At 30.8% G+C, this 13,956-nt stretch overlaps 1 protein-coding gene across 1 annotated transcript in view; it reads right to left on the minus strand.

Moving 5' to 3' along the window:
• The window catches only part of LOC122507236, a 97,333-nt gene that overhangs the window by 59,297 nt on the left and 24,080 nt on the right, over positions 1–13,956 (minus strand). The window lies entirely within an intron of this gene.

A 13,956-nucleotide genomic window follows, 5' to 3' on the forward strand; every position in this document is an offset into this window, starting at 1 on the left:
GTATATGGAACAGCCTTGTATTTTGTGTCCTATCCAAAAGTCAAGCACTTTCAAGGAAGGATTCACGTACTTTTTTTCCGTGTATTCTTTAATATTCTCAGTATTCACTTATATTCTTTAATATTTCCATATATTCCTAAGTAATCTTGAATATTTTTACATATTTTATAATATTAACAGGCAGTACCAAGTACCAACCGTATCAAGAAATCTGTAACATATTTTTACATTTGTCATTTTGAATTTATACGCGTAAAAGCTACGGAAATTCAAAATTCTCTGCTTTTTCAATACTCAAATGAAAAGACAGAGTCAATTATTGTGAGAGAAGATGCAATACATATGAGGAAGATTGGTGTGCGTTTTCATCAATACATAAACTCCTTTTTAATTGATAACAGGGCGGCCACATGTCACTAAAGTCAGGGAAATGACAAGAAAAGAAATTTTTCAAAGATTATTTTTGAATCATTTTTCTATTTAAATTTTCGAAATATACAATTAAAAATATTTTGACAAATTTAATTGAAAATAATTAATTTTTTAAAAGTATTTTGTTACATTTTTCGAAAATTAACTTTTGAAGATTGGAAATTTTGAAAATAATATTGAATTATCAAAAGAGTTAATAAAAAATCTTTAAATGTAAATTTAAAAATAAATTTAGCTTCTAATATTTAAATAATTTTTTTTAAATTCAATATTTTCAGTATTTTTAATTATGTATTTCCAAAAATTCAAATAGGGGAGACCGGGGCGTAATGGCTAAGGGGCGTAATGAATAATTGTAATTTGTTTAAAAACCGTAAATTGTAATAATTTCGCACAATAGACAAGTTATTGTACTTGGTATACTGCAAGTTTGTCGGAAGTTTCATTAATATTTATTCATTATTGTAAGAAATATAGTAGAAAAACTATTTTTGACATACGAAAGTAACTTTTCAAAATTTTCGTTTTTTCGTTCTATTTTTTTCAAAAATAGCTTTTAAAAAAAAACTGAAATGAGGTTTCGATCTTGACACGTTTGTTTTTAAGGGACAATTCGAGATTTTTTATTCACACTTCCGGTATTGTTAAAAAAAAGCCAAATATTTGCCGAGTACCCCCGGGGCGTAATGGCTAGTTTTTCCCGGGGCGTGTTGGCTAATGCAATACGCTATGTATAAAAAGCAACCTACCATATCGGCGAAGTGTAGGTTTGTTTTCGCGATTGCTTGTCACTTAGTTTAAGTATGTTTAGGTATTTTTAACAAAATTTTAAAGCTTTGGTCTAAAATTTACAAATAGTAGATTTCAAGCTACGATTTTAATGAGAAATTACAAAAAAAATTGAGAGAGTGCCAATATCACAGAATATTATTGAAAAAGCGATAGTTGAAGTATTGCTGAATAAAAATAGCATTCACGGAATACCCAGGAACCTTAATTTACAATATGCAATAAGATTGGAAACTGTAGATAATAATTAGCAATCATTATTCATTACGCCCCGGGAGTTATCCATTACGTCCCGACTCGGGCCGTATTTTGGAGCTCTGCATTGCTCCAGAAAAACTGTTGTAGAATAAAAAGTAAGAGTCATATCGGGACGTTTGTAGTCTTAAAAGAAAGCTGAGATACCAGAGTAAATTTTCTGGAAGATAAACATTCAATTAGAACAAAAATGTCCGAGTAAAACAACAAAGAGTGAAAAGTTAGCCATTACGCCCCGGTCTCCCCTACATACAAAAAATTATAAAATTTTAGAATTACTTTTAACATTTTAGAGAAAGAAATCATTTTCAATTTTCAATTAAAATTCATCAAAAAATTAATTACCTAGTATTTTAAATTATACAAAAATTCTTTTAAGAAATTCAATTATTCTTAAAAGATTTTACCAACTTTCAATTATTTGGAAATTTTTCAATTGCATTTAAATAAAAAACTATTATGTTTCAAAAATTATTTTAAAATATTTGTAAACAATAATTGTAAGAATTTCTTTATTATAATTTGTTAAAAATATTATACCTTAATAACTTAAGAAAAAACATGGACAGTTACAATTATTAAAAGAAATTGAGTTTTTGTATTTAAATAATTGAATTATTCTAGAAGAACTTTCGGAAAATTATTTAAAATAATTGATTTAGGGACGAAGTTCAGTTGAAAACACAGGTCAACAAAAAAAGGCTTACTTTTGTTCTATGAGATAGCGGAATGGTTTCCTATGTATTTTTGGACGCTGAACACAATCCCAACTTCCAAAATTGCCCATCACGTCAGGATTTTGAGGAAAGTGGGGGTAAAGACCCCAAAAACGCTTTTTTGAGGATTTTCAAAAAAAAATTTCTCTTTAACCTGACGTGTTAGAGACTTCCACAAGGTCTTAAATTAAAGCTTGTAATGTAAACTACAAGACCCATATCCATAAAAAAATTTTTTTTTCAAAAAATGGGGTTGAAGACACCAAAAATGTGTGTCTTTGGATTGCTTTAATAGACTTCTTGAAATTGCTTGGATTCGCTTGAAAATGGTTACTCGGGGTTTTTGAGATCGCTGATTACGAATCCGATATTAGTTTTCAAAAATTCAAAATGGCGGATTCGTAATCAGCGACCCCAAAAACCCTGGAGTGACAATTTTCGAGAGAATCCAAGCAATTCTTAATTTTTACATCTGCCATTTTGGTTCCGCCATTTAAAATTTTTGAAAACTAATATCGAATTCATATAAATTAGAGTTTTTGAAGATAAAATAAAAATCAGAAGCAAAGCATATTTTCAAAGTTTATAAGTTTTACTCATGTTTTACGGAAAAGGGTACTTTAAATAAATTCCGCTTTTTCTTAATATTTCTCAAGAATCATTGAAGAATATTCTATAATTTTTCTAAATATTATATAGAATAATCTTATATTTTCAAACATATTCTCTTCTATTTAAACATATTCGCATATTCCTCGGCATATTCCTTTATATTCAAACATATTCTTCAATATTCTTCTTGATATTCACGTATATTCAAACATATTCTTACATTTGTCTAACTATTCGTGTATTCTATATTCCCAAATATTCTTAAGTATTCTTAGATATTCTCATGTATTCTTAAGTATTCTCAAATATTCCATATTTGGAATATATTCTTCGTACGCCCTGAATGAGAGTGGTTTACCCCTCGAAAAAAATGTTCAATACGAAAATTGTATATGGAAACTATAGAATTTTAATAATATTTTATTGGAAAATAAATAATTAATTTTTTAAATAATAAATTTTAACTATTTTCTCACCCGAAGCCCGTAAAATTTGTTCTCCAAAAAATATTAAAATAAAAGTTTTAAATTTAACTTTGCACGGCAGGACTCACGCTGCAGCGCCTGCCAGTAGCTATAAGTATTGTTGTAAAAGAAACTTGAAACATGTAACAAGCCAAGATTACATGAATATTTCTGTATTTGCATATGAGCGATTCCACGTCAAGTGATCAAGGGGTCTTACGGTGCAATGTTTATTTTGATAATTTTTTACTCTTAAAAAATTAAATATAAAAATTTGGCCAAGTACAGTTTCGAAAGGTTTTTTCATGCTCTTTCGATTGGAAATAAGCATTTTGAAAAGAGATTTCTACTGACCGGGGAGCTTAAAATCCGGTTTTAAGCTCGTTTGGTAGAAATGGAAATTATGAAGACAATTAGAGATTCAATGTTTACCCTGTGCGTGGAATGCCCCTATAATCTATTACAAGATTAATAAAATTAAAAGTAATAATATAATCACAATCTTACTTTTTCTGATACTTCTAAACTTATAGTCATTATTGTTACATCGAATTTTCGAAATGTCATCTGTAAAAAATAATTAAATTATGATTTAAATTAGAAATCTACCATAAAATACATTAAGGCTATGTAATATATGTTAAGTTTTTTAAAATTTTCACCTCCCCAATCATTATGAATTACTCATGACCTGTTAGTGAACCTGTTTTTCGCTGCCCACAAAGCACCAAAACTTTCCTGAAAATGTATTAAAGATTTACTTGCAATTATTGAGAAATTTACTTGCAAAGTTTAGTGAAAATTGTGTAAAGATTTAAATGTCATACTTCAATAAATGTGTATTATCAAACTTATCTAAAAATTTAAATTGAAACTTTACTGAACATTTAAATTACATTTTTGGCTACTATATTATAAGCTAAAATTTAACGTAAAATTTTCCTGAATATTTAAATAAAATTTTCACCTAAATGAAGGGGGACATTTAAATCTTTACACAATTTTTACTAAACTTTGCAAGTAAATACTTCGAAGTTTGCAAGTAAATCTTTAATAAATTTTTAGGAAAGTTTCGGTGTTGTGTGGGTGTTGATATGATTTTTGAACTGGATGTAAGAGCTGACAATCTACAGTTCATAAGATGTATTGGAAATGATATGTGAAGTCTCATATAACATCTTATGTGAAATCACAAACGTGTATATAACATATAAAAAATGACCAATGAAAAATTATAAAATTTATGATAGATGTGTAAATTTTCATTTCTCAAAAATTTCTAATTTATATTAAAAATGAAAAATAAGTAATTCTTTTTAATTTTTCAAAGCATTTTATAATTTAAAAAACTCGAAATTGTGAGAAAAAATTGACTACCAAAATAGTTTAAATATATTTGGGTGATTAAAATTAGAATGTCATTTTCATGTCCTGCCCAAAAATTTGGAATACTAGTTCATATATAAAAGTTTTGTAAGTCAATTAATTTTCTTAATCACTTCTTCTACTTAAATTAATAATTCTTAATCGCTAGTAATTCTCTGAAAAAATTTGGCAGAAGAATTAGAAGCAAAATGTCAGTGATGTTCCTTGTCTGCACTTAAGAAATCAGAACTTTACTTTGTGATATATTGTGGTTGGAATGCTTGTATTTAGTGCCAGTAAATGTCGAAAGTTGTCATGGTTGAATGTATGATAATCAGTCTTTACGATTACCTAGAGCCGAGCACATGTATATTTATATATTACAATAAAGTACTTTTATTCGAGCAATTCGTCTTATTTAACGATGTAACAATTGGCGACGAGGATAAAAAAATAGTGATCAGATTTAGTAGTAAAACGATTACTATAAATTATTGTAAATTGTGATCACTGCACTCATGTCGAAATCAGAAAAATTAGCTGAATGGGAAGCTCAATTAAATGAAACATCAAAAAAGATTGAGGCTAAGAATCATGAACTAGAAAAGAGAAGTCATAACTTATCTCAATTACAAGAGGAGTTACAAGTGGATAGAGAATCGTTAATCCGCGAAAGTCAGCGTTTAAATGAATTAAAGGCTTAAATCGAAAGTGATCGTACAAACAAAATGGCGACTGTGGTAGGGTCTATAAACGAATATTCACGCAAGGAAAATTGGTCTTTGTGGTTCGAGAGATTGGAACAATTCTTTTTGGCGAATAGTGTTCAAGAAGCAAAAAAGCATCGCTTTTCCTGACACTTTTGGGAGGAGAAGGATATGCAATTTTAAGGAACCTTTGTGCGCCGGAATTACCATCTTCGAAGACTTTTGCCCAATTGTCGGCCGTTATGAAAGACCATATGGAGCCCGCACCAAACTTAATTTTGGAACGTTACAAGTTTCGTCAGTGTCGCCATCGTGAAGAAGAAGATGTTAAATCTTTTATGGAGGAGTTAAAAAGGACTTCAACTTATTGTAACTTTGGAGGTAATCTGCAGGATTCCATGAGAGATCAATTCGTGTGGGGTTTAAACTCCGAGGCTCTACAAAAACGTCTGTTGAGGGAAAAGGACCTTACATTCATCAAGGCCGTGGAAATAGCAACGGCATTTGAATTGGCATCCAAAAAGGCTGCTGGTATTAATGAATTGTCGAAAAAGTTGAAAGTTGCTGTTAATTTGATCAAGGATAAAGGCAGCTACACTGAAAAAAATTCTGTGTCGCTACCTTACCTACGAATGTCGCTACCACACAGATCAGATGGTAAGTACTATCCCGATTTCGGAAGGGAGATTAGCTCTCAAGGGAATGCTACCTCACCGCGAGAGAATACCGCGTGCTCAATACGAGGTTGCACCAATCTCGAGATATCGGTATGACAGCCTCCCCGATTCGTTGACGCACCCGAAAACCGAAGGGCAGAGCACTCGAGGCAAGAGAATGTAGCGCAATCACCACATATGTGGCAGCCACACAGAATTTTTTTCAGTGTATGACTCATCGAGGAAGCATTATAACACAACAATGAACGGGAGCTGTTTTCGATGTGGTAAAAGCAATCATTCGCAAGTAAACTGTAAGTACAAAAGTTATAAATTTAATCAATGCGGTAAGATTGGTCATTTGGCTATGGTTTGTAAATCGATAAGTTCTAAGTCTAATTCCTAAAAAGTTAATAATGATTCTAAATCAAAGAGACAAAGTTCTATATATATCTGAAAATTATTTCATGAATTCAAGTTTGGAAGAATTATCGTTAAAAGTGACTAATTGAAAATTTCAGAGTTATTTAGGTGACAAAATAATACCTCGCGGAACATTGAAGGTCAAGGTTGACTTTAATGATAAACACTATGAATTAGAGTTGTTTGTTTTGCCTGGTAAAAGTTTGCCGATATTAGGTCGAGATTGGATTTTTAAATTAAAATTAGATGATAATTTTAAAAATTGTTTTTCAAAAGTAAAAAATTAGATCTGCGGGGATTATAAAATTACGGTTAATCCTTGTTTAAAAATTGATAAATATACAATTCCGGGTACGCAAGATTTGCTTGCAAAACTTAGTTAGGGAATTGTGTTTACGAAGCTGGATTTTAACATTTGCGTATTTACAAGTCGAATTGGATGAGTCATCGCGATCTCTCACAACTATTTCGACTCATAAGGGTTTATTCGAAAACAATAGATTAAATTTTGGAATAGCTTCGTCCCCTGGACTTTTTCAACGCTAAATGGAAAAACTCGTATCAAATATTGAGGAAGTTATCGGATTTTTTGATGATTTCATTATTATGGGAAAAACTCGAGAAGAACATGATAATCGATTAAGGGAAGTTTTAAATTAAAATTAAGAAAATATAAATGAAGTTTTGCTAAAGAAAATGTTAAATTTTTGGGTTACGAAATTGGAAAGAGTGGAATAGGCGTTTCTAGGGACAAGGTCAATGCTATTTTGAAAATTAAAGATCCAATCAATGTTAAAGAATTACAATTTTTCATTAGTATGATGAATTATTATTCTAAATTCATTAAAAATTATGCAAGGTTAATGTATCCGCTGTACCAATTATTAAAAAAAGATAAAAAATGGAATAGGTCCCCGGATTGTAGTAAAGCTTTTTAAGCTGCAAAAAAGAGTTTAATTTCTAGCGAAGTTCTGATTCCATATGATACTAAATTGCCGGTCAAGATCTCTACTGATGCGTCTTCTTTCGGCATTGGGGTAGTATTGGTTCATATATTGGAGGGAAATACTGAAAAATCCATTGCTTTCTCATCAAGAACATTAACAAAAGCCGAATCTGGATATTCTCAATTGGGTAAGGAAGCACTAGGTTTAATTGAGGGGGTTAAGACTTTTCATCAATATGTCTACGGAAGACATTTTATCCTTGAAACCGACCATAAACCGTTGACATATATTTTTAACGAGAAAAAAGAGTTACCGCAAATGGCGGCTAGTAGAGTTCAACGTTGGGGCGTTTTTCTATCAGGATATGATTATGAAATTAAATTTATTAAAGGAAAAAATAACGTGAGTCCAGATTTTTTATCGCGTTATATTAATCCATTAAGTAGTAACGAAGACAAAAATATTAAGGACGAAATTACGTACTTGAATCTTGTTACGGAAGAGATCAAATTAATCTCTGCAAATGTAATTAGTAAAGAAACGGATCGTGATAGAGTTTTGAGCAAAGTTAAAGAATATACTTTGTATGGTTGGCCGAAAAAAGTTCCTGAAACGTTGGTTCCATTTTTTTGAAAAAGTAACGAATTATATATTGAAAAGGGATGTGTTATGTGGGGTTACAGAATAATTGTTCCTGAAATTTTTAAAGAGGAATTATTAAAAGAGCTTCATTGTTCACACATTGGTATTATTCGGATGAAAAGTATCGCAAGAGCTCATATTTGGTGGCCTGGTATTGATAAGGATATTAACAGTATTAGAAAAAAATGTTCAGTTTGTTTAGAGAATTCTAGTAATCCTTCACGAGCAACCTTGCATCCTTGGAATTGGCCGGATGGCCCAAACCATCGATGCATTTTCTAAATGGGTTGAAATCAAGCGAATGAAACAGTTTCGGAAACGATTTTGATTTTCAAGGAGTATTTTTGTGTTTGGGGACTGACATTAAAATTGGTGACTGATAATGGACCAAAATTTACGTCACAGTTGTTTTCTGATTTTGTTAAAAAATGTGGCATTCATCATATCAGAACTGCTCCTTATCACCCATCAACAAATGGCGCGGCAGAAAATTTGGTTAAAACTTTTAAAAACAAATTTACCTTGATTATGAGTGAAAATGGTAATAATAATAAAAAAAGATGCCTTAATTAAATTTTTGTTCCATTTTCGTTCATCACCCCATTGTGCTACGGGAGTTTCTCCAGCAGAATTGCAATTGGGGAGAAAACTCAGAACGCATTGGGATTTGTTAAAATTATAGAGGTGAAGGAAAGAGTTAGTAAAAAATAAGATGATCACGAACAGATTCACGCGAACAGGGGGAGGGGTGTCAAGACATTTGTGACGACCTATAGAAAAAATGGCGCTAATATATGGGACAGTGTGCGACATGGGGGGAGGGGGGGTCTAAAATGGTCAAAAATCGCGTGACGTATTATGTGTACGGCTCCTTAATACAAATGATATATAATTGTCACTACTACGCATGATTAACTTCTAAATTCGTAGACGAACTCTTACTTCGAGTGATCTTGGCCACTAGAAGCATTTTAATCTAATCGTTTCGCATACGAACGCCTGGTAGACAGTTCGAGAATAGGGTTTTCGAGAAAGTCAATCGAAATTCATAAATTCGTGCACGGAAATTGTTTAGAGAATAGCACCCAAGACATTTTCTACTGTTGTTGCCAATATAACACACAAAGAAAGTAGAACTTGACATTTTTAGGGTTCCCTTATGGTATCACTCGTGTGTCCTTCCCAGACACTCAGAATAAGCTATCTCCCCTTAACTTCTATATATCTCAATCTGGTGAGCTAAAATTTGATACAGATACGTAGTTTCACGTCTATATTACAGGAAAAATATAGCGAACCCGATTGAAAGTCATGGTTACGAACTAGCACACAATGAAATCGATTTTTTCACAAAAAATTACGACTTTTTAAATATGTACCATGTCCATACTACAAACGCTTGATTTTTCTCTCCGTGTATAGCGAGAGTCGAAGCGTGGTCACCCATCCAAGTACTAACCGCACTGGATGTCGCTTAACATCGATGATCGCAAGCCACGGAGTCTCACAACCGCAATATGCCATACAAAATTTGCATTTTAAGTAAATCGTTTTATTGTGTACAGCATTTTCTCTGGGATACTTATGTACGCCAGAAACAGTTGTAGTGTCTAGAGTTAAAAATAAAAAAATTATTAACTTGCGTTTATCATATAAGGATCGAGTTTCATATTGAGCAGAATACGCAAATCAAAGCAGAATTTCATGTATAAGAGAAAGATATAGTCAGATAGCTTTATCATTTTCATCTTCGCAAAATTCTGCTTTGCTTCACATTTTCTGTTAAACACGGGACTGCACCTTAACAGTACATAAAAAAAAGTTTCAGAAATATCTACAATTGAACACAAACCTTGTAAAATTCATCAACATATAATACTGTTGCTCTTTCAAATTCTTCCTTAAGATTATGACTTTCAATAATAATAGCAATATCATCATTGTCTATTATTTTACACATTGAGAACTCGGAATCATTTAAATCATTCAAGAAATCTTGAGCGGTTGAATGATTTATTTTTACTGAACCCCTCCATGTTGTCATTCGTCGTTTAAACCCGTCGTATGTAATTTTTACAGTTGGACAGCTGTTGTAAATTATTTATTTTACAAATAATATTAAAAATATCAAAATTAATAATAATAATAGTTTTTAATCATATTTTCATTACCAAATGTAACATGAATACAGGACTTGAAAAAAATAATTATAAAAATGTGCTTTTTTCGTAGACAATTTATGGGTAAGTACAAAAGTAATTGAGAATTGTTTTGTACAAATGTACAAAAGAAAAGCAATTGAGGATCTGGATCGGATACGCGCAGTCGAAAGGGACTGCCTCTGGGTCTCTAATCAAGAAACGTATCTCTTTTTGGTTAGAACAATTCGATAATGGTTCATTTTGTCAAGGTCGGACCACTATTTCTAATACATGAATTTGACAGATGTTTTTTTAACAAATATACAAAAAACATTGGTGCACACACATACTCACACATTTTGCCAAAGATATTAAGAAAATATTATTAAATCCTGTAAATTTTGTTAATTATTTCATTAAGTCAGTTTCTTGTAACAATAACGTTTTACTATTTTTTGTACTTGTAACTGTTTAAAAGTTGTAAACAATAATGGATACATGTTTCGTAACGCTAAAAATGTTATTTTATTTTTTAGCGATAATGCCCTTTGAATTTCAAACCTGGTCCGACCTTGACTGTTGGACTTTCCAACAACATACTTCAATTGGCCAAATTCATTTCTTTAAAAAAATTATGAACAAAAGTCAAAAAGTGGGTCGACCTCGACTATGCTCCCCTAAAGAATACGATATCAGTCCGCAATAAGCCGAATTCAATTCAGTTAAAAGATTTAATCCTAAACAAATATGGAACAATTCAAAATATGTATGCAAAGAATCCGGTAATAGTCAACGGCAATCCGAATAAAATATCCGATCAAAACACTCCATTCCGAAAAGAAGTCTTATTATAATAATATGGAATTTGTAAATATATACAATCCACAGACAGTCATTGCAAGTTGCGTATTATCAGACTAACTTCGGACTAGATCGGACTAATTCCGGATTCACTGGTTACACACAAACCGTACTGAGTTTGGATCTATCCGGGCTAATTCCGAGTGAGAAAAATCTGACCATAAGCAGACTGATTCGGATTAGCTGCGGATTCACTGTTTAAACCAACCCGATTACTTCTGCATTTACTAGTTGCATATGATCTAACTAACTTTGGACTAAACAAGGCTAATTACGGATTCAATAAAATACTGTATTCAGTTCAAACATAATTCAGGATAGAAAAACTTCACAATACATTTATTGTGGAGTTTTTCCATCCTGAATTTTGCCACTATAACTATTAGCGTGAGGTCTCCTTATACTACTTCGTGATTTGTATATTGTAAGAAAAGCACAAACTTTTGTTTCAGTAAAAAGAGGTTTGTTTTGGCATTAAATATCTAACCACACCTTGAGAAAGATAAGAAGACTTCTGTTAGAAAAAGAGATGAATATAAAAAAAAATCGGAACCGAATTCTTGTGTAAACGACTGAGAAGGGATTTCATTTACAATTATATTGTACTTTTGTAATTGGAAGTAACGTTTAGAAGAAATTATTCTTTCTTAAATAAAATAAATCTATAAATCTGATTTTAATTATGCCTGTTTTATAACTCTTATTTTTCAAATATTTGTATAATTAATTGGAGTTTTTAATTACCGTTCCTTAACTTTGTCTATAATCTTCTTATAAGATAAATCGGTTTCTTTGCACAATCTCATTATGCAGGTTTCAACCTGGTCTGTTCGAATGTGGTCAATATTACGCTGATCTAAATTTTTGCATTTGTGCTGATTTTCTATCGCAATTGACGCTTCAGTTCTAACAAGTTTCACATAACACGGATCTTTCCTGTACGCACAGTAAAAGATATCCTCATTGTCTGGCGACACATAGTAAAGTCTATTTTGGTAAAGACATTTTACTGAGTTCTTCTTCTTTCCTTTAAAGTAATATATCTATAAATAAATAATAAATTTAATTTTTTATTTTAAATTTTCTTACTCTATTATGATGTAAAAAATATAATTTACTGATAAAATTAAGGTAATGAAACTTTTAGATGTTATAAAATATTTAAATAGACTTTCATATTGAATCAGACGTAAGCTAAAAATTATTACATATATGCTTTATAATGGGTAACCTATATATGAGGGGGTTCAAAATAGATATAGCTGAAGTCCATAAACGTTTTCAAAAACGAAAATTCAAAAAAGACTATTTTTCAATTTAAATTCATTTTTAATTTTAATATGAACAAATTTTTAAAAAAATTAATTGTTACTCCAAAGACAATTGCTAAAGAATAAGAAGAAATAAGAAAAATAACAGCAAATAATATCAAAAACCTACAGTAAATTCTAAATATTTGTCAGCAGAAATAAAAGTCTCAAGTTTCATAAATGAAAGGCTGCCATTTTCGAGACAATTCTGAAGGACTGATAATGACTCGACAGTAAAATGGGAGGATATATTTCAATACTTAATACAGAGGACTGTACCTGAAGGTTACCACTAACAGCTAAAACTATAAGAACTATAATAAAATGTCTAAAAATCATTTCGGAAGAGATGATTTAGTTGTAGAATATTGTATGCAAGTGCGAACTATTATAGGGCTTGCGGGCTTGCCCTTCAAAAGACAAGCTATAAAAATCCAATAAAAGGATCTTAGTGGTAGTGATATGCTACAAAATCAATTTCTTTAAAAACGGAGAAATAGATATCAATGACATTATATTAATTAGTGATAATAATATCATAGCTCCTAGCTAGAATTGTAGGTGAAATCCCGAAAAGATATGACAAAAATAGTCTTTATCGTTTTATATAGGGTAAGTCTGGGGGAGATCGCCATAGTTTCTTTAACCCTCTGCTGATGCTAACTTATCCCCACTCTATCGCCAAAGCACGTAACTCCCATAGCCCCCACCAGGCGTCCAGAATGACGACTTTTGACGATAACGGTCGTTAGCATCATCAGAGAGTTAAAGTACTGTAAAAATTATAAAAAAAGCGATTTATGTCTAAATTTTTATTGATAATTAAACATTGAACATTTAACTTTAAAGTAACGAAAAATAAAATAAAATATTTTTATAAGAACAATCTTAAAATTTACATTTTGTAAAAAGGGTATTTGGCCATCTCTCCCGGAATATCCGGGTGAGATGGTCAACGCTTATGTTTTACTTTTAGCTTAAACTTAATTTTTAATCGTTCAAATTATTTTTTCTTATTCTGGTCACATTTTGAACATTTATCATGAGATTGAGTGCAGTTTTTATCTAACCAAAAACTTCAAATCCAATCTTCAATCAATGACGTTTGAATGAAACTTTCAACTCAACCTACAAATATAACTCCATCTCTAATGTTAATTAGATAAATTATTTTGTTCTCGAGCATTTTTAATTTGTTTTTCTTTAATATTTCTTAAGTATCCAACATTAACATAAAAAATTTTTAATAAAAGACATTAATGGCCATCTCACCCAATAATGCATGACAAAAGTAAACATCAAAATATTAAATAAATAAAATACTTTTTCCATTCATTTTTTGTGTATATCGAAGCGTCGGTTATGCACTACTCAATAAAACTTCAAATTAAAAAATATATTAAAAAATAACAATATGGCAATAAGAAATCTGAAATTTTTAATTTATTTTGGACTCATGCAAAAAAATGTAGAAGGATTACACTTACATTTTCATTATTTTTCAACAATTTGTTATTTACAATTATTAGCAGTCACAAAAGGTTGTAAAATAACTCATAATAAATGATGTTTATTAATAAATTTTGTAAAATATTTCAACTGTCCATCCCTACCGTATGGCCATCTTCCCCGGACT

This window comes from Leptopilina heterotoma, unplaced genomic scaffold, assembly GCF_015476425.1.
Source record: "Leptopilina heterotoma isolate Lh14 unplaced genomic scaffold, ASM1547642v1 Lhet_453, whole genome shotgun sequence".
NCBI lineage: Eukaryota > Metazoa > Arthropoda > Insecta > Hymenoptera > Figitidae > Leptopilina > Leptopilina heterotoma.